This window comes from Coenobita brevimanus, chromosome 41 (assembly GCF_032717465.1).
Source record: "Coenobita brevimanus isolate Jiangsu-jjx chromosome 41, ASM3271746v2, whole genome shotgun sequence".
In the NCBI taxonomy this organism is placed as follows: Eukaryota; Metazoa; Arthropoda; class Malacostraca; order Decapoda; family Coenobitidae; genus Coenobita; species Coenobita brevimanus.
This window is the reverse complement of record NC_136994.1, coordinates 2728860-2755037: the sequence shown is the minus strand read 5'-3', so window position 1 is coordinate 2755037 and position 26178 is coordinate 2728860. Positions and strand designations below refer to the sequence as shown.

Genomic DNA, 26178 nt, shown 5'->3' with positions numbered 1-26178 from the left:
AAAGTTAAAACAAATGAACCATAGTTAGCCCATAATAAAGTCTACATATCCTCTCGTTCCCCCAACTGCAGGCAGAAGAGCAATTAATTTGTCAGTTGAAATATAATGACGGGTGTAATTTTTTTCCCTGCATTAATTCATGCAACCTTAATATATTAGATTCTTTCTGGGGCTGTAGATTGTGGAATTAACGGCTGTTCAGGGCAAAATTATGGTATGATGGGAGGGATGTGGAACTGCTGCTTTATTATATAGTCCTGGGGAAAATAATCATACAGCGACTAAATGTTTTCTTACAGGTTCAGTTATGCTCTCTCTCTCTCTCTCTCTGAATTTACTTATTCGAAACAGTCTCTTCATTTTAATGACGAGCCGTAGTAGCTCGTTGTAATCCTGAAATGACAAAACGGTAAATATGAAGAATTTGTTTTTGCATTTATAAAACATAAATTACAATATATGATCGAAAAAAAAAAACACGGATTACTATATTTTGATTTCGTGTATCACGGTGTTAGCAGCAAATGAGGCAAAGCTTGGAGCATGAAATATCCACAACGGTACTTAAAACGACAAACAGATTTCAAAGCTGTATTGAAAACAAGGTGTTTGTCATTTTCATCTAAATAATTTACTGGAAACGATCCACACTGAAGCTTCAGTAAATGAAAATACGGAATTCAGTGGTTTGTGCCGACATCTATCACAATTACTGGATTAACATGCAGTGGTATGTTGGTATTGTAACACACGACTAGCACACGTCCTTCTCAAGTCCTGTTTAAAAAGTTTTGGTGGACATCTGATCTGTAGTGCAGGACACCTCTTTACACTGGTACGTATAGTGTTAGTAGTGCATGTTAGTGTGTATAGTATGAGTGGCAGAATGTGATAGCTTATTCATCATCCGGACCTCCTTTCCCACCCAAGGGCAGGGTGAGGAGTAACAATGTCCCGACAGCACAAACTTTCACAATCCAAATAGACCACACTTCCATTCACTCATCATTCAAGCCCCCGGATTCCTGGCTCTACCTGATACTCCAAAAACATTCACCACATTCTGCAGCTTCACACAAACGTATCCGATTGAGTCAATCCGGACGCTGCCATGCTCACAAGGGGTGCCAAAATCCCTGATCATGCACTTCTTACAAATTCATCCAGCCAGCTCGATCTCTTGTCAGTTCCCTAGCCTCACCGACTTCCAAACCTCTCTTCCTCAAACACTCATCTACCATATCTCTCCACCTTCTCCTTGGCCTACCTCGCCTCCTCCCTCCTTCAAATTCACTCAGGTATAGCCTTTTAACCACTCTATTGTTATCCATTCTTTCCACATCTCAGGACACTCTCTTCGATTCTGGTGTCCACCGACTTCCTCACTCCACACCTTTCACGAATCACCTTATTTCGTATCCTAACCACCCTCTGTACTCCACATACATTCCTCAGCAGTCCCATCTCCACTGCTCTTACTCTTGACTTTTCATTTTCATGCCACACCATAGTCTCACACCCATATGTTAAAGTTGGTACTAACATTCCCTCATGTAAGCCTCGAGCAGCTGCAACACTTGAGCCTCTGTTTCTTATCAAGGCCTGCATTGGACCAGCTACTTTTCTTCCTTGTGTCACTCTACTTTCAACTTCTTTTGCACATTTTCCTCTCTTTTCTATCACTGTACCCAAGTTTTTGAACTCTCTCACCAATTCCAGTCTCTCTCCATTCACTGTGACATCACACTGGGAGTCACCTTCTCTCTCCATAACCATCACCTTACTCTTCTCTACAGGCACGATGCTCCACAGACATCAGCAAAACTCTGCACTAGCCTACCAAGTTCTTGTCCGGTACTTGCAAGCAGACTGCATCATCAGAATACAACAAACTTGAGATATTCCATCTATTACCATTCATTACCAACGCCATCCCTCTCTCCATTACTCGTGTTTTTACTTCTCTCATCACCCCATCCATATATATATATATATATATATATATATATATATATATATATATATATATATATATATATATATATATATATATATATATATATATATATATATATATAAACAACCATGGGGACATCACACAACCTTGTCGCACGCCCACACCGATCGTGAACCATTCACTTAGATGCCCATTAACTTTTACACGTGCTTCGCTATCATCATAAAAACTCTTGACAGCACCTAGCACTTACCGTCTACACCATACATGGCAAAACTTTCCACAGTCCCTCTCTGTCTATTTTTTCGTATGCTGTTTCCAGATCCATGAATGCCATAAACACCTTATAGCCCTTCTCACAAGCCTTCTCTGCTATCTGTCTCACTGCAAATACATGATCCACACATCCTCTGCCCCTCCTAAAGCCACCCTGTTCATCTCTCACTAGGACTTCTGATATCTCTCTTACTTTCTCTATAATAATTCTTCCATATACCTTCCCTACCACACTCAATGAACTTATGCCACAATAATTCTTGCACTCACATCGCCCACCCTTATTTTTGTACAGGGGTACAATCACAGCCTTTTTCCACTCTGCAGGCAAAATTTCACTCATCCATGCCTTCATACATATCTCCAACAAGCACTTCATTCCACTCTCTCCAATGCACTTAAGCATCTCTGCATACACCTCATCAGCCCTAGCTGCTTTCCCATTTTTCAGCCGTTTCACAGCGCTCATCACCTGCGCGAGTGTCACGTCTCCTGGCACTGCATTCCTTCTCTGCACACCCCCAAAACCAATCATGTTTACAGCCGCTCTGCTCTCTCTATTCCCATTCATCAGGCTTTCAAAATATTCTTTCCATCTGGGCCTTACTTCATCTCCATGGGTTAGAAACCTACCACCTGCATCCTTCACACCATCACATTTTTTCCATTTTCACTTCTACATTTCCTCACCTCTTTACAGAATAAATGACTATTTCCAGAGTATTCGCATTCATTTTTCTTCCCAGATCATCATTTACCGCCTTCTTTTTCCTCTTCACTAGTCTCTTTATGTGCTGCTTGCTCTCGATATACTCAGTTCTTATTTCAACTGAACCCTATCCTGCAACCACTTTGGCCACGTTTTCCTCTTTTCCTCCACTGCTCTCTCAACCTCCTCATCCCACCATACCGTACCCTTCTTTTATGTTGATAATCTTGCCACACCACACACCACTTTAGCATTCCTAACTAAGCAATCCCTATATGCATTCCACAGGCTGTCCAGATCCAATTCATTTCAATTCACTGATTCTAACTCGTCCTGTGCTTTGGTCCTGTAATCATCTGCCATTTCTTTGATCCTCAGCTTCTCAACTTTCAGTCTTTTTCCCTGACTGCTCCTCTCTCTCTTGATCCACCTCACTCCTCTCAGCTTGATCTTGCATACCACGTTCATATGATCTGACAGACCTCCACATCGTCCTCTCACAACCCTCATATCAGCAACCATTCCCATCATCGACCTCTCTACGAGCACCTAATCAATCAGGCTTCTTTCAACACGATCCCCGTTTCCTCTATACCATGTGTATTTATGTGCATCTTTGCGTTTGAAATACGAGTTACAAATGCACAACCTCCTCTCCTGACACATTTCCTTTAGTCGATTCCCATTACCATTTTCTCCTGGTACTCCATAACAACCCATTATGTCATCATCAGGACCAGTGCCTACCCTTCCATTCATATCCCCCGACAAGATCACTTTATAGCTCCTGGGCATTTCTCCCACTACTTCACCCAGTTTATCCCCAAACCTGTCTTTCTGTCACTCCTGTCCTCACACGGAGCATGCACTACAATCACTGCCACTTTCCCCTTCTCAGACTTGAACTTGACATACATACTGTACACCTCGAGCTGACACATTTGTATTCTCTCATTGCACTCTGCCACACCTCATTCATCAGCAAAGAAACTCCTTCCTTACATTTTCCTCTCCCATCCATTCCCGATCTTACACATTTCACACCCTCCCACTCCTCCACTTTGCTCCCTTTCATCTTCGTTTCACACAATGCCATCACAGCATATCTCTCACTCTTGAACACATTCACCACTTCCACCCTCTTGCTTTCCTCATTTACACCTCTCACATTCCACATGGCCACGCGAGTCTCCCCATTTGGTTGGGGCCCTGGGCAGGTATTGGGATCTCCGAGGCTCTTTGAAACGACTGCCATGATTAAGTGATTTTGGATAGGGGAATATGGGGGACACTTAACCCTGCCAGAAACCAAGGTTATATGGTAACCACCCAGCATAGCAAATAGTTTCCTGGGTACAGGAAACCATTTAGCTTGTCACCCAGTGTACAGCTCATATGACATCACTCAACATTGAGTGAGTGGATGATGGGTGCCCCCACCTACCACAAATAATAATAAGAATAATAATCATAACAATGATAATATTAATAATAATAATAATAATAATAATAATAATAATTAAATATGGTCATCTCTTAGGACTTTCAACCAAAAACCCCACCTGGTATATATGGTGTTAAACCATCAAAGATATTTTTTCAAACCTCACGTGTTCAACCATTAACATGTGAACTTAAACTTTTCACATTCTCCTGAGTGACTTTAGTTCAATGAATATCATGAGCTGATTCTGAACACCATATTTATATCCCATTTACCACAGAACATCCTCATAAAAAGTAAAAAAATCCCAATCTTTTTCTCCTGGTTTTCTTTTCCCCCCCCTCCACGTCTGTCTGATTCCTCACCACCTCCTTGCCTCAGTCTATCCTACATCACCTGCCGGTCACGTGACTCTTATACCCCTAAGCCAGTACATGCTGGAACAGATGCGGTTGTAGCTGGGAAACGCTTCATAAGGACCCACAGCAGCAACAGCTGAGCACTTGTCATACACATACTGGTAGCATGTGTCTTGTACCACTGCAGAGGTCACAGCCTCAATTCTGGCATCCAGCTCATGTAGTGGGATGTAGTGGGATGCGTCGGTTGTAGCAGAGCATCTGGCGGCCAATGTCCTCAAAAATGGGTGTGGTGCCATCCGATTGGAGGAGCAGGTTGGTGCGCAGGATATTTTTGGCATGCTCCACCTCAAACTCCGTTACGTCGATGCACAGACGCATCCACTCAGACTGCAAGTTGTACATAAAGTCCTCAATCTTAAGTGGCTCACAGACAAAGTACATGCCCCAGAGACCAGTGTCTTTATAGCTCGTGTTGAAGGACTGAAATGAGTGGCACAGGTTTCTGATCACTGCAGCCTGGGCAAGGTTGGATGCATTGTGGGCGCCACCACCAGGCGTGTGGTCCCATGAGCCAATGACGGTGCTAGCAATCATGAGGGGGATGTTGTCAAGGTCCGTCCACTCAGCCCCCTTCACGGCAATGGCAATGTGTGCCAGGGGCATGCTGTCGTCACGTACATGAATCTCAGACCCAGTGAACCTGCATGGAGGGATCTCTGGTGTAGAGCCCTCGTATGCGACCCCCATGCCCTTGTAGTGGTTCTGGGCCAGGATGACCAGTGCCTGGTGGTCCACACCTCAAACACCAGCCAGCACAATGCGGGGACCTTTGTAGTGTGTGCTGATGTAGTCAACCAGATAATCATGTGCGATGGACTTGATATTCTTGGTGAGTCCAAGAATGGTGCGTCCAAGTGGGGTGCCCTGGAAGGCAACGGAGTGTAGACGGTCAAACACTACCTCCTGCAGGTTGCTCTCCACCTCCTGCATCTCACATAGGACCACACCACGTTCTCGCTCTAGCTCAGCCTGACCAAACTTGCTGTTCTGGATTATGTCAGAGAGAATTTCAATGGCCTTGGGTACATCCTAGGAGAAGCACTTGGCATAGAAGACCGTCTGCTCGAGTGAAGTGTAGGCGTTGAGGTGCACAGCCATGTTCTCAACTTCTAGCTCAAGGTCTGTTTGTGAACGCTTGGCTGTGCCCTTAAATGCCATATGTTCCAGGAAATGTGCCACCCCATTCTTGGCATCAGTTTCAGAGCGAGACCTGGTGTCGATCCAGAGACTAACAGTGGCTGTGGCGGCGCCCGAGTCCTCGGTGGCCACACGCATGCCATTCTCCAAGACAGTGACGCGGGTGGGTGGCACGTTGACCAATGTCTGCTCATGGCTGGCAGAGGTAGTCGTGGCACGACAACGACATGGCTTCACCAAAGCTGTTTTACTGGTGTAATTTCTGAGCAAAGCAGCGGCCGGCCGAGCCAGACGAGACATATATATATATATATATATATATATATATATATATATATATATATATATATATATATATATATGTGTGTGTGTGTGTGTGTGTGTGTGTGTGTGTGTGTGTGTGTGTGTATTTAATTATTTATTTATATTTACATACATAAAACCATTAGTTTCAATTCTCTTATTATTGTCTCTAGAGAGACTTCAAGTATTACATCTAGTGTGTATTTTACTCAAACTTAACTGTTTATGGCACCTTCCTCGCCTTCGGTGTCTGACTCTCACCTTCTCGTACTTTCCTTTTTCTGCACATTTACCACCTTTTCCATCTATTTTTTTTTTTACTAGTATAATTCGTTCAAGTTTGTCTTTTTTCTTGCTAATTATATGACACGTATTTTTTCTCCAGTATCTTATTCTTTTTATATAATCTAACTCTTCCCTCGATTAACTTAAACTTTCGTCTTTCATCTACGGGCTCTACACCATGTTCTATAAAATTTCACATATTATTCCAATATGTCGTAGTTCCTTTCGTTTCTCCTTAGTCTTTTCTTTTTCTGTTATTTTAGTTTTTCTTCATTTTTCCAATTCACTCTCCCTTCCCTGCAAATCCAATTCTTTGTTCATTTGTATGTTTAGCTTCCATTAATTCAATGACGAAAAGCCAAAACGTTAACTTTCATCGCTGTGAGAATTGCGCAATTGTTTAGAAATTATGATAAATGTTAGTACGCCTCTAGGGGGGACGCCTCGTTTTCTCGTATTTTTGAAGGAGCACATTACTTCTCTTGCAAATAAAGCTTCTATAATTTTAGGTCCGTCGAGTCGAATCCAAGCATTCTTAAGCTTCCAATAAGCTGCTGGTATGTACAGAGGCCTTTTTCACCGATCTGGGGAAAGCGACTCTCGTGCGTGTGTGTATGTGTGTGTGTGTGTGTGTGTGTGTGTGTGGGGGGGTAGGGGGGGCGCTTACCACATACAGTACTTCTAAACAGAGTGAAATCAGGGGCTTTTCATCTCACTCTCCTCTCTTCAGCCGTTCGATCTCTACTTCATCATTGTATCTCTCTCTCTCTCTCTCTCTCTCTCTCTCTCTCTCTCTCTCTCTCTCTCCTAGGTCAGATTAGTCTGAGTTTCTTTAATTCACTCTTCATACACTCATTACCCACTTTTGTCAATATTTTGCTCAACACACACACACACAAACACACACACACACACACACACACACACACACACACACACACACACACACACACACACACACACACACACACACACACACACACACGCCTCTGACATTGGCGTCGTCTTACCCCTTTTACGGCGGATTTACGACCCTCCTTCGCGCTGGATGTCGCAGATTAATGGCGACGGCCCGTCCCATTGGCGGCCACAGAGGACAAATGTATGGATGGCCAGAACACCACAAAAATTACTGATGCTCACTCGATTTAGCCTATTGTTTTGCACTGCATGTCTCCTGCCCACTTGGGTTTACAAACTGACGTGGGGTAGCCTTGTCCTGGGAGATTTTTTTTAAATTCATAACTTATTCATGTTGTCTTATTGACTTCTAATATGTATATGTGTGCTATACTTCTACCCTATAATTTCTTGTTTGCAACATAGTATCTTGTAATGTGTTGCAGTATTCATTCTTGTATTTTTGTTTTGTCCATATTATTTGAAATTTCGAAATTAGTTTAAATTACGGACCACAAATGTTGTTCACTGAGTCTAGTTCGCATTCACTTCTCATTTTATTTTATTGTTTTAGCTGTAACTATGTTTTTTACATCAATATGTTGTTTCTATGTATGTCGATATATTTATCTGTTTATCTATCTATCTGTCCATCAATATCTGTCCAAACATAGCGACCGTTTGACTGTGTTTGGAGGGAGGTCGATCTTGACGAAGGAAGAAAACAGCTTGATGCTTAGAATTTTGTTATATCTTCTTTGATGCTGCATCCGATCCTAGAACAAGAAAAAATATCCTCGATAATACTGATACACCTGTCCTCTATGATATGACCCTATCATGACGAGTATAGCATAGACCATTAAGGTAGTGATCAACAGGCAACAAGTAAGGTGGTGCTTGTGAGGGCTGCTGACCCTCAAGAAACGGAGTACTCATTATGTGTCCATAACAAGATATATTAAAAAAAAAAAAAAAAGAGGTACCTGCCTTAAGAGTACAGACGACTGCATTCGGGAAATTTATGTTATTGCGCACGTTAGCTCTGAATATTGTGAAATTTCGTGAACGAAACTGTAGCTGTTAATATTAGAGTAAATAAGTATTTGGCACTCATAAGATTCGTCATAATGAATAAGCTTCACGGCTAAATGTCATTGACTTACTGTACATAGGGCAATTCGTTCTCGCAATTTAAAATTGCTAGAAACCATGTAAAAGCTGTAATAAATCTTGCTAAATCAAACTTTCTTCAAAATCAAGCATCAAAACTACTTAACAACCTTTATGACAATAGAATATTCTGCTCAGCTCTCAATTCTTTCAATAATAACTTTAACAAGACATCATCCATTCCCCCACTAAAATCTTCAGATGGTAACATGACAAATGACCTGGGAAAGCAGATATCTTCGCCAGTACATTTGCCAGAAATTCTACCAGAGAGGAAGTCAGCCAGAATGTCCCAGTACTAGAACTTGACTCTCCCGAAATTCTTCCACTTAAAAATCAGACGAGACACGTAAAATCCATCCTAGACAATTACCTACCAACAAAGCTCCAGGGCTAGACGGAATTCCTCCAATTGTTCTGAAAAAGTGTTCCCCAGTACTTGTCTCCGTTCTAGCTAAATTGTTCAAACTATGCGTACGTACTTCTTCATTCCCTAATTCATGGAAAGAAGCCAATATCCACCCAATTCCAAGTAAAGGACCAATAGCTGTCACATTTCCTCTTGGTAAAGTATTTGAAATTTTAATTAATAAGCACATAGTTAAACATCTTGAATCCAACAACTTAATTAGTGATAGACAATATGGTTTTCGCAACGAACGATCCTCCATTGACATACTCAGTCTCCTGACTCATACCATTCATCAATCAATCAACCTACATGGAGAACTCATGCAGTAGCCCTTGATATTTCTAAAGCTTTCGACAGAGTATGGCACCGTTCCCTACTGTCTAAACTGCCTTGCTATGGACTAACGTCTTTTGTTCCTCTGCTTTCCTCATATCTCAGCGACAGAAAAATAAGAGTAAAAGTAGATGATGTATATTCCAATTTCCACTCAGTTAACGCCGGCGTGCCACAAGGATCAGTTTTGGCGCCAACCCTGTTCCTGGTAATTCATATTAATGATCTCTTATCTGTCACCCACAATCCCATCCATTCATATGCAGATGACTCAACACTTCATACTTCATTCACACTCAGACACCCATTTACAAAGTCTAATATCTCCAACACTCAACGCAGTACAACCATCTCCATAAATCAAGACTTATCTGCGATCAGTGAATGGGGACAAAACAACGTTGTCTCATTTAATGCTGGTAAAACCAAACATATACAATTTACTAATAGACACATACTGCCAGATTCATATATTACCTGCAATGCTACTATATTCCCATCTCCAAAAGTAATGAAAATCTCGGTGTCTCACTTAACAATGCCCTCAGCTGGACCTCTCATGTCAGATCACTTGCTAAAACCACCTCAAAGAAACTTGGATTTTTGTACAGAGTTCGTCAGTTCTTCACTAATGACGAGCAGTTAGCTATAATTTACAAGAGTCATGTACGCTCTCAGCTTGAATATTGCTCACCTTTGTGGAATAGATGTGGTGAGGTTGCATTAAACCAACTAAACAAAATCCAGAACAAAGCTGTTGGAAATATTAATAACCCTGCTATAATAAATAAACTGCCTCCTCTACAAATAGGAAGGAATGTTGCCTCCTTTGCATTAGTTTACAGGTATTTTTTTGGCAAATGCTCAGACGAAGTTGCATCCATTGTGGCACCTCCCCATGCCTTCCCTCGTGCTACACGGGCATCTGGTAGCGCTCATGACTGTAACGCCACTCAGACATATTGCAGAACTTATGCCTATCAGAATTCTTTCATTCCCCGAACTGCATCTTTCTGGAACTCGCTTCCTCAGAGTTGTTTCCCTCCAAACTTCAACCAACAACAGTTCAAGTCCAACTGTTACAGATATTTTATGAATGGAGGACACCAGTATTCTGGTGTATGGATTATTGTTTTTACTCATTTGCTTTTCCGTCCTCTGTTCTGTTATTAAAAAAAAAAATGCCGTTGAATACGACATTGACGACACAAAATGCAGAAAACGGATTTTTTTTTTGGGGGGGGAGGGGTGCCTACGTCGTATAATTTCCAGAAAAAAAAAGTATCAGTATTTAATAAGAAAGACTAAAGGACGAATGCATAATAAATGTAATTTTTTATGGAACCAAAGAAAATTTTTCACTGATGTTAAGAAGCCTTTTAACTCTACATTTCTTTATGATTGGCCTCGCTTTGCCATATACGACACAGGTGAAATCCTTCCTGCCAGGCCACTTGCCAGCAGTCCATGCTTGTAGATACGAGTGATTATGGAATCACTGGTTTCGGAGGACGGAAACCAGGATGGAAGGAAAAAGTGATGAAGATGTGATGAGAGAGATTGTTTACCCTTCTTGGTCGGGAGAACTCTTTTTTTTTTTTTTTTTTTCCATCGTATTTAGTACAGCCGAGTTCCATAAAAGCCTGTGAGTGGCAATACTGGCATCGCTAATTCTCATGATCGGATCAACTCTTGTATTCTGTTCCAGCCAAAGACAATAGGAACTCATGCAGCTGAGGGTGTTGTAGGAGTCTGATAACAAAAGGAAGAAAATGGAAGGAGACAAGGACGAGTTGCAAGAGAAAATGAAGATGAGACAACGGTATTTGAACTGTGTAAATACGACGAGAACAAAGAGGGATTTCAGGAATTTCAGAGTTTTCATGGGAACCTGGTGGGGAAGGCGTTTCATCCATTGGGTATAAATATTGGTTTCTCAATCTTGCGCTCCGTATTCAGTGTCTCCTAAAAACGTCCATATCCATTTTCGCGCCCTTTACGGCAGACATAAACTTCACTCGTAACAGCACGCCGAAATTGCTCTCTTACATTCTTCTCCGACCTTACACCTTATCCCTTCTTGAATTTTTATTTCATTTCCTTCATCTCAGTTTAGTTTAATGCTATGACTTAAGTGGTAAATGGCAGTCAGTTGCTTTTAATGTGTAAATGTGTTGAAACGTCTGTCACACGTGTCCTTCATGATCGACAGTCGTTCGAATGGGACGATCCATTGCATAAGTTATATAGTGTAGAGTTCATATTTTAATCGTTTTTGCAGTTAGTTCCTCTGTATTTATAGTTTTTCTTTGAGGGTACGAACTGTGCTTTCACTCCCATATTTGGTGAACCAAAACTGCACATGTTTCTATTATTATTTTTTTCTTATTTAATTTTGACACACCCTGAGATCCAATTCTTTTCTCTCTCATTTAGTGTCTTCATCTAAGTCTGGAATGTGAAAGATGTTCATAAGAAATTAAATATTTTCATATCAGTAAGTGATAATTCAAACGTATTATATAATCCAAGTAATAGGTGACGTTACCATATATTATGTTGGGCCCAAACAGAATAGTAGGCAGAACAGCGCTATCTATCCGTACTCAAGTACTTACTGTAGTTCGCAGAGCCAGGAATGTCTTTTTTCATTACATTCTTGCCCTTCCTTAAGTTTATTCAGTTTACGGGAAACCTTTTGTACGGGAGGAGTTGGATGAAGCCTTAATGAACCCCTCCAGAATAAGTGACCTTTCTTAAGTTGAATTAAGCTAAAGACGCCACCCAAATCCAAGGGAATTAAAACCACGGAACAATCGTAACTTGAAATTACGTCCATGTAACATAATAACAAAATAATACTAGAACCGGTGCCAAGGCACTGCAAACCCATCCACGGCGGTCATTTTTGTGCTGACCTATAAACACAACAGGATATCTGGTCAAAGATGTCATATCAAAATTGGAGTAAATCGGGTGAAAGTAGACGATTTTATGCCCTACTGAAATTTTAGGCCCGACACTTGACATGTTATAGGATGCAGATTTGAATGGTGCACCTTTAGGTTTTGGTTTCATGTCGATATGACGAATTGGAAACGAGTTATTGCGAAAAAAGGATTGTTTTTTCTTTACATTTTTTGTGCCTACAGCCTGGGCCTTGGCCCAATTTGGCCCATAATTTATTCTGGTGATCAGAAGGTCACATCCCATCATCACTGTAATTTTAGTCAAAATCGCACCACTACTTCTCGCGTAAAGTTGTTAACAGACAGACAGACAAACAGACAGAGTGAAACAATACCCGCCCCCGAATCTCTCCGGGGCGGAGACGGGTAGCAAGAAGAAATTTCAGGAGGTTCATGTCTGGGAACGTAAAATTCATTCCATTAAATCCAGTAATCTCAACGTGAGGGAGCGTCCTTCGCCAGGCCCCTTCCGGCAATTCCCAAGACTCGACCAAAATCTGAATGCGAAGACTTCTGGGGATGAAAATATTTCTCTGCTGTGGCAATTAACGAGCCAGTCATAATGAATATAAATACTAGTTACTTTAGTTAGTTGGTTGGTTGGTAGGTTGGTTGGTTAGTTAGTTGGCTTGTTAGTTAGGTAGATGGTTAGCTAGTTAGTTAGTTAATAAAAATATGTCCGAAACTTGGGGTTTAGATCGTATTCCAAGTGATTTGGAATATTTTGTAACGCCTCTTCCTAATCGATTTATTCTGCACATTACACCTCAGTATCCTCCTGTATGTTACTGATGCACATTACGTCGATATTTTATAACGATATGAGCAGCATACATGAGAATGTTAAGGTGTATTATGCATAACAGGTCGCTAAAGAAAACGTGCTACGAAAACCCACATGCCATCTAGAATAGAGTCACAAGGATCAAACAAAAGTACAGTACAGAGGCAGAAAGAAGAGCTGCCAGGCCCTACAGCTGTGTTAGTTTTGTGATGCTGTAGGTTTCATGGGTATAGTGCCATTACACTAACCTGATGGTGCCGGAGAGTGACGCCTTCACGTGGTGGCACTGATATAACTGGGCGGCTCCATAGACCAGCTGTACAGATAACCCTGAACTCACTTCCCGTCCCCCGGAAGAATTGCAGGCTGCGGGAGAAAGACAGCTTCAGCCTGCAGTCCACCGAGTTCACGGCCAGATAAAACTGAGGCTGTAACTACATGCCCGTAACCACCTTGAGGTAGACGAGGCAGCCGCCTCGTCTGGCAACTCCCCTCCCCCTCCCCTCCTTTAGCAGCCTGCTCAATCCACCCCGACCCCAGAGTCCAGGGACTTGTTCTGATCGCGTTCATAACTTTACTGATCCCTGTCATCCTCAACCCGCAGTGCTTGTGGGTGAGTCATCGTGAGTGGATCAGTCCAAATCAGAACGTGACTAAATATTATAAGCTACTACAGCCTACTGCAATAGGAGCCCCCACAAACTCCTGAAAGTTGCAAGTGTTCGCTGGATCACTAAATAGCGTGTGGTCACCACCCCCTCAGAGCTGGTGTACCTTCTATCTATCTATCTATCTATAGCCCGACGCCCTAATCCCGCAAAGGGTGGCCGCAGACAAAACGCCTCCAAGTCGCTCTGTCACCCACCATTTGACTACCCTTCCCCCAACTCACCCCCCTCTCCGTCATATACCTCTCAACTCCATCCCTCCACCTCATCCTCGGTCTACCTCTCCCTCTCCCTCCCTCCACCTCACCTACATACACCTTCTTAGTCAGTCTTTTAAAAAAATTCCTATTGGGATTATTACTCATGCATAAAGCATTATACCAGTATCATATTCACCTTAGGTATTTTACTGATGCCCTAAATGAGATGTAAGCTGAAAAGTTCTTTATGGACATTACTAAAAGCCATGAAAACATATTGTGTGTGTTTGCATTCAGCACTTTTTTACCAAGTGTTATGAATCTCAGTCACTACAGTGCAGCAACCAACATTTGCTTCATTATTGTTTAACATGATGCTAATAATGCTTTCTAGCATGTGTGAAAATGCCGTATTGCAGAACACATTTATATAACTGAATGCAGTGCACCCAACCCCTAAAGATGGCATTAATAAAAACATACAACTGCAGCAACATTTTTTAAATGTTCCTAGTTACTTAATTTAAATCTGTTCAAAGTCACCTGTAATTGAATTATTTGGTGCTAAGACTGTAAAAAATTTTCTGGGATAGCATGACCCCGGACCCCCCTAGTAGGGCTGTGTTCGTCTTGTCTGTTTTCATATCCTGGTTACGGCCCTGAGCTACTACTACTACTGCTCTGATCTTACCCCATATCAGCTCAGTTGATGGCCAAGTGTAGTCAGAATGGAGGGCTGATTCAACCAATTACTGAAAAGATTCATTCCTACCTCTTAACTAAGGCTCATCGAATTTCATGTAATCACGACATGTATATTACAATGATCCGATTTCTATGTGTTTGTTGGTTTATTTGTCAGTTTGTTACAGTAACACAACAAAAAAAGCCCATTGTAGCGCAATTCTTGGTAGAGCAAGGTGCCACTAAAATGCTCAAACTTGAAGAATAAAAAATTTCCACTCCAATCGGGTCACCGGTTCCCGAGTTATGACTCATTTCTGGCTTTTTGACACTGAGCGAAGGTAACAGGAAGGCTGCCTTTTGCTGGGTCACTTTCTTTGTGGGCATTGAAGTTATCGTAACACAGCAAAAACTGACGCATGTAGTGCAAATTTTTTTACAGCAAGATACAGTTAAAATGCTCTAACTTGAAGAATAAAACACTTTCTAGTCCAATCGGGTCACCGGTTCCCGAGTTATGACTCATTTCTGTCCTTTTGACATATCGCTTAAAGTTGTAAGAGTGGACCAGTTCCATCACGTATAAACAAACCGACTATACAGTAGAGAAGGGAAAACGATCTCCATTAAGAAATCCCTTATATTAATCTTCATTGGAACGTACGTACGTGTGTGTGTGTGTGTGTGTGTGTGTGTGTGTGTGTGTGTGTGTGTGTGTGTGTGTGTACGTGCATGCGTATGTGTGTGTGTGTGTGTGTGTGTGTGAGAGAGAGAGAGAGAGAGAGAGAGAGAGAGAGAGAGAGGATGGGTGGAAGTCATTACCGAGGCAGAACTGACATGCCATGAGTGGATGGGACATGCAGTCAGGGCAGTCTTTCAAAAAGCCGATTGCAGAGTTGTGACATTAATTTTACATTTGTTATTCTCTATTTCAGCAAAGTCATTGTTTGTCAGGAATAACGATAATAATGCAACTTCTCATCCAAGAAATTATAATCATTGGATATAACCAGGATGATATTCATGCCTTCAATCCGATGACGCATTATTCATTTTATCCTTGCTACTTACACACAATTTCAGGTAAGTGGCCGGAACATGTGTTTGGCTGTAGGAAGATGGACACACGTGCCCTGAATACTTCCGGGTTACCGTTTGACATGTAGCAATTGTTAGCTGCCCTAAAGGATGGTTATCATCGTTCAGAGAGGTATTGCCATGGGAGTGACGTGGGGTCAATACGCTGTACATGGCCTTGCGCACGCGCACAGGCGGGGAACTCAACCATTTCTACAAAGCAGTCCGGGCTGAGACTACTATTCATACCTATTTCCTGATACACTGCTTATTCTCTTGGGGGCTATGGCTCCCCCATTTACCATTACATCGTCATATAGAAGGACCCTGTTCCGAATCTGGCGTGGGTCTGTCTGCCACAGGAAAACATTTGGTTTGGGTGAGAATGACAACAGGAACAAGAACAACAACAATATCGGTGACGACAACGACGACAACGAAAAGACAATCTTATTCATCTTAAGAAAATTCTCTTACTGCAGGTGTTAATAAAAGCTATATCTAGCCCCCTAATAAAAGATGTCCCTCTCAACCTAAGTACACTCGTCTGAAGTTAGAAAGAATTAGCGAAGTAAGAAGACATCTGATTAATGATACAATTTGATAAAGCAGTGATGATACAGGGCAGTGTGGGGGAATTGATCATTCAGACACCCTCCACCAGAAATGCTGTCAAAGGGGAGGCTCATGATGGGGAGGAGGTTGTGGGTTACACCGTCTTTGGTAACTCTGTTTTGGGAAGGCCTATATAACTGACGGAGCTCAGAAGAAGAAGAAAATGAGAGCTACGGCGACGACAGCGAGGATGAGCTGAACTGTTACAAATTGAAGAGAGAACAGAGGAAATACAGGACCCCTCCCCGAAAAAAAAAAAAAAAAAAAAAAAAAATGTATATCTCTTCACTACCAGAGGCTTACCCTAATCTAATTTAATCCTTTGGCGGGAGTAGGAAAAATAATTATACAGATGGCCTCATCGTTCCTTAAGGGATAAGCAAGGATTAACATAATATTAGTATACGAAGATGAATGTAAAATATGAATGATACTGATACAGATACGGCAGTAAAGCTCAAGTAATAATAATAATGATAATAATAATAATAATAATAATAATAATAATAAAACAGAAGACAAGAGTAGATTCAAGCAATGCATTACACAAGTTCTTAAAATGTGAAACTGATGCCAGAGTTAATCATCTGAGGAAAGAAAACTGATATTCCCTGTCGTAGGAAGTCAGATATAATGAATCTCTTATACAGTTGTATTCAGAGTGTCATATGAGGCTTCGTATCAGCTCTCAGTGATTTATTTTGCATACTAAAATTGACTATCCTCTTTCATGTTTTTCATATGGTTTTAGCATTATTGTAGTTTACAGCAATAACGTCTAAGAAACTACTAAGGTTTAATGTGCAAACTAAATTTCTAAGAAGTATGTGTCACGAAAAATTCAAAGTAACAGAGAATGTGACCCTTAGTTACATAAGCAAAGAAAGATAAATTGACCAAGAAAGGGGGGAAGGGGAGTGAGAAGCTAGAGTGAAATGTGGAGTGGTAAAAAGTGGAGTGTTCAGCAGACAGATCGTGAGGCATGGGAGGTGAGTCAGGGATGGTGGGCAGAATGATGCAGGGATAATGGCAGAACAGCTGAATGAGCCAGATCAGAACTACCCAGAGCAATTAGGTAGTTTGCCTGGCGGTTTTCATTTTGTTCAGAGAACCCGGTGAACGTCACAGTCGTTGTAAACTCGTATCTTTTGTTGAACACGGTAGTAAAGTTATTTTGGACGAGTATTTTATGCAGTACTGTCATCTGGTCAGTTCGAACAACAAGGAACACGAAAATCATAATATTTACAAGCTACAGATCTTGTTTCCTGTACCTGTGTCCCTGACCTGTACGGTAAATCTGCCTGCCTTGTGTTGTAAAACTGCACCCCTTGATATAACCCAGACCTGTCGTTCCTATAAATTGTACCTGTCGTAGTTCTGGCTCCTGTGTCCTGATTATAGCCCCTTTCTGTTTTCCGTTCTATTAAATTTGATGTCCCAAGCCTGGTTCCTGCGTTTTGAACCAGATCCCTGTGCTTCATGCCTGTATTTCTTGTGTCACGAACTATAACACGAACCCGACTTTTGTACCCTGATCATGCCTCCTGATCCTAGTCTGTTTCTGAAACCACTTTCACTAATCCATTTCCTATGATCCAGCCCTGGCTTTCCTCTTTGTCTTGAGCTTGGCTTTTTTTTTTTTTTTTTTTGTCCCGGATCTGTCTTAAGTCCATCTTAAACTTGTCTTGAGTCTGTGTTTTTAACTTGTGCCTAGAACCTGTGTTCTGAACTTGTGTTCCAAACATGTGTCTCAAACCTGCACCTCGAGCATGGGTTAAAAATCTGTGTACCCACGCTCATGTCGAACTTGTGTTTTGAGCATGTTCTGAACTTGTGTTCAGATTTGTGTAACTTGTATCTCAAACCTATTATAACCTTCGTCTTGAACCTGTACTTGAACCAATGTCTCAAATTCATCTTAGACTTGTGCGTAGAACTTGAGCAGTATTGCTGTTTTGTGGAATTTCATCGGCTAATGTGGAAAAACAAATGAAAGACGAACATGGACGTGGACGGGCGGATGTTAATCCACACTAGTGTGGATATTCTTTTTCCACATTGGTCACTCGTTATTTTTTATAAGGAATAAAAGGGATTTTACCATGGTTGGGAGGCATTATCATGTACTGTTCTTCAGACTTTTCACAGTTAAACTAATGAATATGGAGGCTAGTATTTGTCTACAGAATAATACTGTCATTTACAACAAGGAAGAATACACCGTGGAACACACTCTACCAGTACCCATCCTGCAATATCATAACTTCTTACTGAAGAAATAACAATTATTTACAAGATACATGCCAAACATTAGCATTCTGCTAATACTTTGTTAAAGAATGTTGTGAATCATCTACAGTTCCTCTACTAGAAAACCTGAATGTGTATAAACTTTCGTCTTTTGACTGGCCATTAATCAGCATTTGCTGAATTAATATCTCAATCGTTTAACGTCCTGACAATTCATAATAGGTCTGCAGACATCATTATTTATACCCTCTCTTCCAGTATGCAGTCACACCATAGCAAATATTATGGTAGTTGTACCAACACATCCTCTGTCATCCTGGTTACTAAAGAACAGGAATAGTGACATCACAACCAGAGTGGAATTCATGGCAACTCTGCTCCTGAGTCATCGTCTACATTAGTTTTGACCTTCTGTCTCAAAATTCGTATCGAACATATCCTAAGTTGTGATCTGACCCAATGTCCTTAGGCTGCAGAGGCGTTGTTGTAACTACGTCCTTGCTGCAGCAAAAACGGGAACAAACAAATGAGTGTTTTCACCGGCTGTTTTGACCCAGTAACACCCGACAAATACGGGAACAAAAGTGAGTGTTTTCACTGGCTGTTTTGACTCACTATCACCTAACCAAACACATTCAAAGATTAATCAAACAAAATTCAATAGTTCCACTAACCGTTAAAAGAAACTGGAAGTCCATAGGTATTCAGGAACTGAGGGAGAGTGAGATCATAAAAAGTTTTTTTTTTTTTTTTTTTTTTTTTTCCAGTCGACAGGAGCTAGGCTCCCTGGTGGGCAAAAGTTCCTTTGCAAGTGGCCGCCATGCCACATGAGGGAAAAGATTGGTAGGTGACTTTGGTGCTTTGAAATACCAAAAGCAAAAATCAAGTTACTCACTACTTTTCAGTGATAAAGGCACTTGTTGCACTGCACTGCGGCTACTGTAAGGATGTAAGTTGGAAAAGCAAACTCACAAGCGCTTTACTTAGCGCTATATGTGCTACATGAGCATAATAGTAATGAAGATGACAGTTGTTTTCTTTATAAGCATTGACTTTTTCACTATATGCATCACTCATTGTTATCACTGCTTACTGTATGGTCACTTATAAACCATGAAAATATCAATGACAAAGAGCTGCCACGTCAAGAAATATGCAGCACTTGATTTTCCTGCTAAATTGGTCACTTGCTGCTTACTTCTCGACCACTTATTACTAATCATGCAATTAGGAATTACTTTACTGTCCCTAAGCGCTTGTTTTTGCTCTTATAGCTATAGCAATCCACAGCTTCGTAGGGTGCGTCATTATCGTTTTTGCTTAGCGCACTGCAGTGTCACTTACCAGTGTCTCATTCACTGTTACACTAATTTACATTTTCTCACTAATTATGCACTTCATATTCTCCCTTGTCCGTTCATAGCTTTGCTCTAATAGCTATAGCAATCCACAAAAACTTCATAGCAATCGCCACTTTCACTTCTGTATTGTGCACTGCAATGTCACTCACCATTGCCTCCTTATTCACTGTTACGGTGGTTTATATTTTCTTATATATTTTCTGTCCCTTGTCAGTACATTGTTTTGCTCTTCTAGCTATAGCAATCCACAGCTAGAAGCCATCTCATGCTCGGGTCTCACCACCCGCGTAGCAAGAAAGTTTTCCTTCGGCACATAATTTAGCACCTCCATTTCTCATTAGATGCAAATTGGGGAAGTAAAACACACAAACAAAGCCAGACTGCCAGCTGCACAACTGAAAAATTACCACTCTGCTCGCTTCTGAACATGGGTAGTAAGCGAGCGGAATGGTAATGTTTTCAGTTGTGAGATTGGTTGGCTGGCTTTGTGTGTTGGTAGACAAGATATCTCATGAATGGCTTGAGCTATCAACATGAAACTTTCAGGTTATCAAGACATGTCCAAAATCTTGGACGAATTCGAAAATAGGCACTCAGGGTAAAGATCAATGTCACCAAAGGTCAAGTAGTTGACCTTTGGCAGCCATTATGGCGACCTTGCCCTTGACACCGAGTGCCCATTTTCGAACTTGTCCAAGATTTTGGCCATATCTTGATACCCTGAAAGTTTCATATTGATAGTTCTAGCCGATCATGAGATGTTTACCCAAACACAAAGTCAGCCAGCCAGCCATGCAACTGAAAACACTGCCACTCTGCTCGCTTCGCAACACGGATGGAAATAACTTCAAAGCGAGCATCACTTTCACTTTTGTTTACCGCGCCGAGGTGGTGGCACTCCATTCACCATTACACTGTTTTATATATATTTTTTACTTATTATGCTCTCTCTCTCTCTCTCTCTCTCTCTCTCTCTCTGATCAGTACTTGTCTTTGCTCTTATCTATACCAGTCAAAACTTCATGGCGAGTGTCACTTTCATTTCTGTATACCGCACTGCTGTGTCACTCGCCACTGTCTCCAACATGGTCGTTATACATATTTACTTAATCTCCTGATGCAGTAGCCTGTCCTCAATGTGAGGAAAGACAGAACTTGAGGAATTTCAAGACATGGTAAAGTAAGGAAAGTCAGAGAAAGGCAGGATACAGTAGGCAGAGGCATTGTAGGATAGAGTAACGAAGGCAGAGTAGAACATAAATATTCAAGATTAGATATGGAGATGCAGGTAGGAAAAGGCAAGGCTCAGTAGGGAAAGGAAAAGCTAGGCAGGGAGAGGCAGGATAAGGTACGGGAAGGAAGGGTAGAGTAGGGATAGGCAGGGTAAGGTATGGAAAGGCAAGGTACAGTAGGTAGGGAGATGCAGGGTTGAATAGTAACAGCCAAAGCATGGCAGGCAAGGCAGGGTAGGGTAGGGAAAAACGAGGCAGAGTAGGGGCGGGATATGCTAGCGAAAGACAGGCTAGAGTAGGGAAAGGCAGGCTAGAGTAGATAAAGGCAGGGAAGTGTGAGGAGATGCTGGGTAGGGTAGGGGAAGGCAGGGGTGGATAAGGATATGCAGGATTGGGTAAGGAGATGCAGTAGGGAAAGGCAAAGCATGACAGGGAAAGGTAAGCTAGGGTTCGGTAAGGTTGGGCAAGGCAGGGAAAGGTAAAGGTATGGATAGGTAGGATAACGTAGGGAAAGGCAAGGAAAGGTAGGAAATGGCAGGGTAGTAGGGAGATGCAGAGTAGGATATTGAGATGCAGGATTGGGTAGAAAAAGCAAAAGCACGGCAGGGAAAGGCAGGGTACTGTAGGGAGGTGCAGGTTAGAGTAGGAAGATGAAGGGTAGGCAGGGGAAAGCAGGGTAGGGAAGAGAATGGCAGGGTTGAGTAGACAGATGTGGCATAGGGTAAGGAGGGAGACAGTAGGGTAGATAAAGACAAGACATGACAGGGAAAGGCAGAGTGGTGTGGGGAAAACTAGGGACAGGTAAGAAGAGGCAGGTTCATGTGCTCCAGTTATAACAGTTTTCTCCTCACTTCCGCCTTCTACCCTTTTGAAGTGCTGTCAACTTGTCACTAAGTGATGTGTAACGCCACTAAGGCAGCTGGGCTAGCTTCCTGCCCGGTTCGGTGGTGGTGGATTTTTTTTTTTTTCTTCAAAGAAACAAGGCACTATTTTTGTAGGTAGACGTAGCCGAGGTGTGTAATTATACAGAGAAGGTTATCTGGCCACCAATCTCGATAGCGTAGTTTTAGGTACTTGTAGTGAGATAGGGCACTTGATTATGGATCGTTAAGATAAGCCAGAATTAAGTAGTGAGACGTAGTGTCAACGAGGTGAGTTACAGCACTCTTGAGTTACAAAGTTTATTGCACAAAGTTATGAAAAAGATGGGCTACAGTTTGGTAGAGCGTGATACTAACGTTGGACTTTCTTACCAGCCTTCTCTCCCCTTTCTCTCTCTAACCCTCTTCTGATCTGAAAGGAATCTCTCCGATATTATATAGAGCGTGGGGAGGAGGTGTATGGTAAATTTCCTATCACGTGGACTAACTGGCTAGGGCTGGTAACTCCACGTGATTGAATACGTCATGAAATCCTTGTTTGTCTGGCCTACGAGGAAGTTTGAGATAAATTGTATGGCTTGAGAATTCTTGATGGTCTGGGACAACAAGGACTGTGGATATACATTGTGTGAATTGGCATTCCTGGTTCGTCTAGGAAAGGGGATGTGTTCTGTAACTCTTCCTGGAGGACTCAGACATAACTACCTGTTCTACATATTGTTACCTATAGGTACATAAAGTAGTTACATAAAGTATTGTGTTATATTATGCCTATATATTGCTCGGTCACGCAAAACTGGCGTACCACCGACAGTACAGTAAATAGTCATAACATATTAATGGATACTAGATACACATTACAGTCAATTTCTAAGTGAAATACATAATATTGTGAAGGTTACAAAATTGGGATAATGTAGTTATTGTAGTTATGAAATTGTTGTCACGAGTTGGCGCGATTCTCTATCTAAATAAACTCGAGACATTGAACTTTGGTGGGAAACCGTGAATTCTAGTGAATTCCCCTAAGTATCACTCAGTCAACCGCCACGCATTCACCCGATCGGGAGTGTTTTAAGAAAATTTTTCACTGTTTCATAAGTGATCGTCCTTGTGCGCGACAATGGTGATTTCGCTGAGTGATTTATTATGGGCGTGTTTCACTCACTTTCTTTGTGTTAGCCATTAGGAAGTGCGGCCCACCCTCGCCTCTCTCTCACAATTTGAATTTAGTCAGGATTAGAGCGCTGTGGGACTAGGTTCGTTGGCCCAGCTTGGAGCAGCGTGTGTACAGCGAGTTCCTGAATCCCCACCTAGCGTGCATTGGCGAGAGGTTCAACGTGTGCAGCAGCGTCCTTCCTCAGCAATGATGCCCAGTTCATCCCGCTTAGCCCACTCTCTGACCAGTATTTCTTTTTTCTTTTTTCCTAGGCTTAAGAGTTTAGCTTTTGAGTGAGCGAGTGAGTGTGTTCTCCTTATTTTTGAATTCATTTTGAAACATGTAACTTAAATTTAACTCATAGTAATCAATATAACAGTTCTTTTTCTTGAGCTTAATGTAATGTAAACTCGTGTTTTATTTCTCCACATTAAGCTTATTTCACTTATCGCTCCTAGTTTACATAAATGCTTTGCATTATTCATAACTGGTACTTAGGCCAGTCCTTTATTAACTTAAAATCTGTTGTGCAACCAGGAGTTAATGCACCAGCAAGAACCTGTTTATCATTAATAGCATTAGATATTGATTGTCAGGGGTGGAGTCACTTTCTCCAGAGGCCAAGAGTACTAATAAACAGCACGTGTGAGTTATTAATCTCTGCTGTGTTTTGTTGAAAAAGTTTATAAATTCTCGTCCTAAGAGAATTGGCGAAGCAGGCCGGCATAAAGTAATCATTGCTTAATTTTCACAAGTCAATTCTTTGTTAATATTGACAAGTTAACATTTAAAGTATTTTTTAATATCGCATAATCTCAAAACCCCGTGACATCTGGCGACCTCGCCAGGATATTAATTCCTAGCTCTAAAGTTATTCACGAGACAATACTCACTCACTCATACTTAGGTACTTATCAATGAAGTCTATAGGCACTATCTTACTGGTGATTATTGATTCAGTTCTATTGATTTAACATAATAGTTTTCATAGTTGTTTGTTTAATTTTTTCTTTATCATTTAACTATATAAAACTGGTCACCACTAACCTGTGCCTATATTCTTTATTCTCGATTATTGGCATCTTTCTCTGCAAAATAGCAGTCAGTGCTTAGTCTCTAGTTCACTTAGATTGACTTAGCATCATGTCTACCAGCGTCAATGTACAGGAAGCTAAAGATATGGGGCTTACAGACCCCAAAGAAGTAAAGGATTACGTCCTCTCTTGCTTTAATTACGAGCAGCAATGTGAGAATGATGCTCTCGAAGAGCATCGAATTCAGCATGAGGAATCGCGAGAGAGAACGCGAACACGAGCAAAAACAACTCGAACTTGAGTTAGAACAACGTGAGAGAGAACGTCAACACGAGTTACAACAATGTGAGAGAGAATGTGAATACGAGCGTGAACAATGAGAACACGAACGTGCTGAGCGAGAAGCACACGAAAAACATGAACTTGAAATGTTGAAGCTCAAGCAAGATTCCTTGGCTTCAGACACATCTGGTGCAGCTGGCACAAGCTTCACGAGCACTCTCCCTGCACATGTTCTGGCGACCCCACACATCAAGCTTCCCCCAAACAAGGAAGGCAAGCGAATCGAGCCATACATAGCTCGTTTTGAAGACATGGTTCAGCTTTACCAGCTGGATGAGGCAGCTAAGCAGCTTCAGTTTCTCAGCCTGTTTGAGGACCCTGCCCTCGATATTCTCCACAGAATTCGTGGAGACAATCTCGCATATGACATGATGAAGGCCACACTCGTCAAAGCGCACGGTCTCACAGTTGACGACACCAAGAGTCAGTTCATGAGGGCACGTTTACAGGAAGAAGAGAGCCGTTCAGTTTCTTGACTGGCTTGCTGCTTACTTAGATGAGTGGATGGAGAAAGATGAAACTCCTTCCATGCGTGGGGGGATAATTGACTTTATGCTGTGCATGCAGCTAGAAAAGTCATGGCCTGCCAAACTTATGGCTCAGCTTAAGATCTGTCAGGTAAGGGATGCCTGCCAAATGGTGAAAAAGGCTGATGCATTCTTCACCACCGACGGGTATCAAACTTGCAAGCAGCATACCTGGAACAGGAAAGCTGATAAATCTGGGAATCCATCTCAGACTGAACCCCAGCAACAAGGCCGTTCTCAGAATAATGGCCAAGGTCCAAAACCGGAGAGGAAGGACCAGGGGCAAAATACCCAGAAACCTGGCTGGAAGAGGTACAACAGGTACCCTAACCAGCAGCAGTATCAGCCACGCAACCGACTGTCGGGACTGTCCTTTTCAGCACCAGCTCAAGTGAATAGGAAGCAGGAGGCGAATGCAGCCTTCATTCCTCAGCAGCAGCACGGTGGTCATGTCCCTACCAGTACAGGTACTCCCCCACAGTTCTCTAGTCCCACAGCGACAGTGAACACTCTGCCACAGGAGGTCAATGCTCCATCTCCCCCGACAGTGAGTACGACCCCTCAAGTATCTAATTCTCAGGGCACCATATTTGCTGCATCATTTATTCAGCAGCCTAATCAGTGGCTGGCTGCTTCCTCCACAGGCCTTCCCACAGGTGACAGTGCTTTCGTTGTTCAGCCAGGGTTTATGGGAGACATTCATGTGAAGGTCCTGAGAGACAGTGGTTCCTCAGGTTGCTCTGTCACGCAGAGTCTAGTTCGGCCTGAGCAGTACACAGGTCGACAGATCCAAACTAACCTTATTGATGGATCAGTGAGATTGTTCCCTGAGGCATGTAACCAGGTGGCATCTCTATTTTACACTGGCATGACAGTCACAGTTGTCATGCCAGAACCCTTATTTGACCTTATCATAGGCAATATTCCCGGTGCCAAGTATAGTTGCACTGAAGATGATGCTACTTAGACTTCGGCTACAGCAACATGAGCCATGGCTGAGGGTCCAAACTGTGTCACCCAGGTGACCATTGAATCACCGCG

General features: G+C 42.0%; 1 pseudogene; it reads right to left on the bottom strand.

The window, feature by feature from the left end:
- Window positions 1–4789: 4789 nt before the first annotated feature.
- On the bottom strand, window positions 4790–6245 carry LOC145397467 (mitochondrial-processing peptidase subunit beta pseudogene; annotated as a pseudogene).
- Between the last annotated feature and the right edge of the window lie 19933 nt (window positions 6246–26178).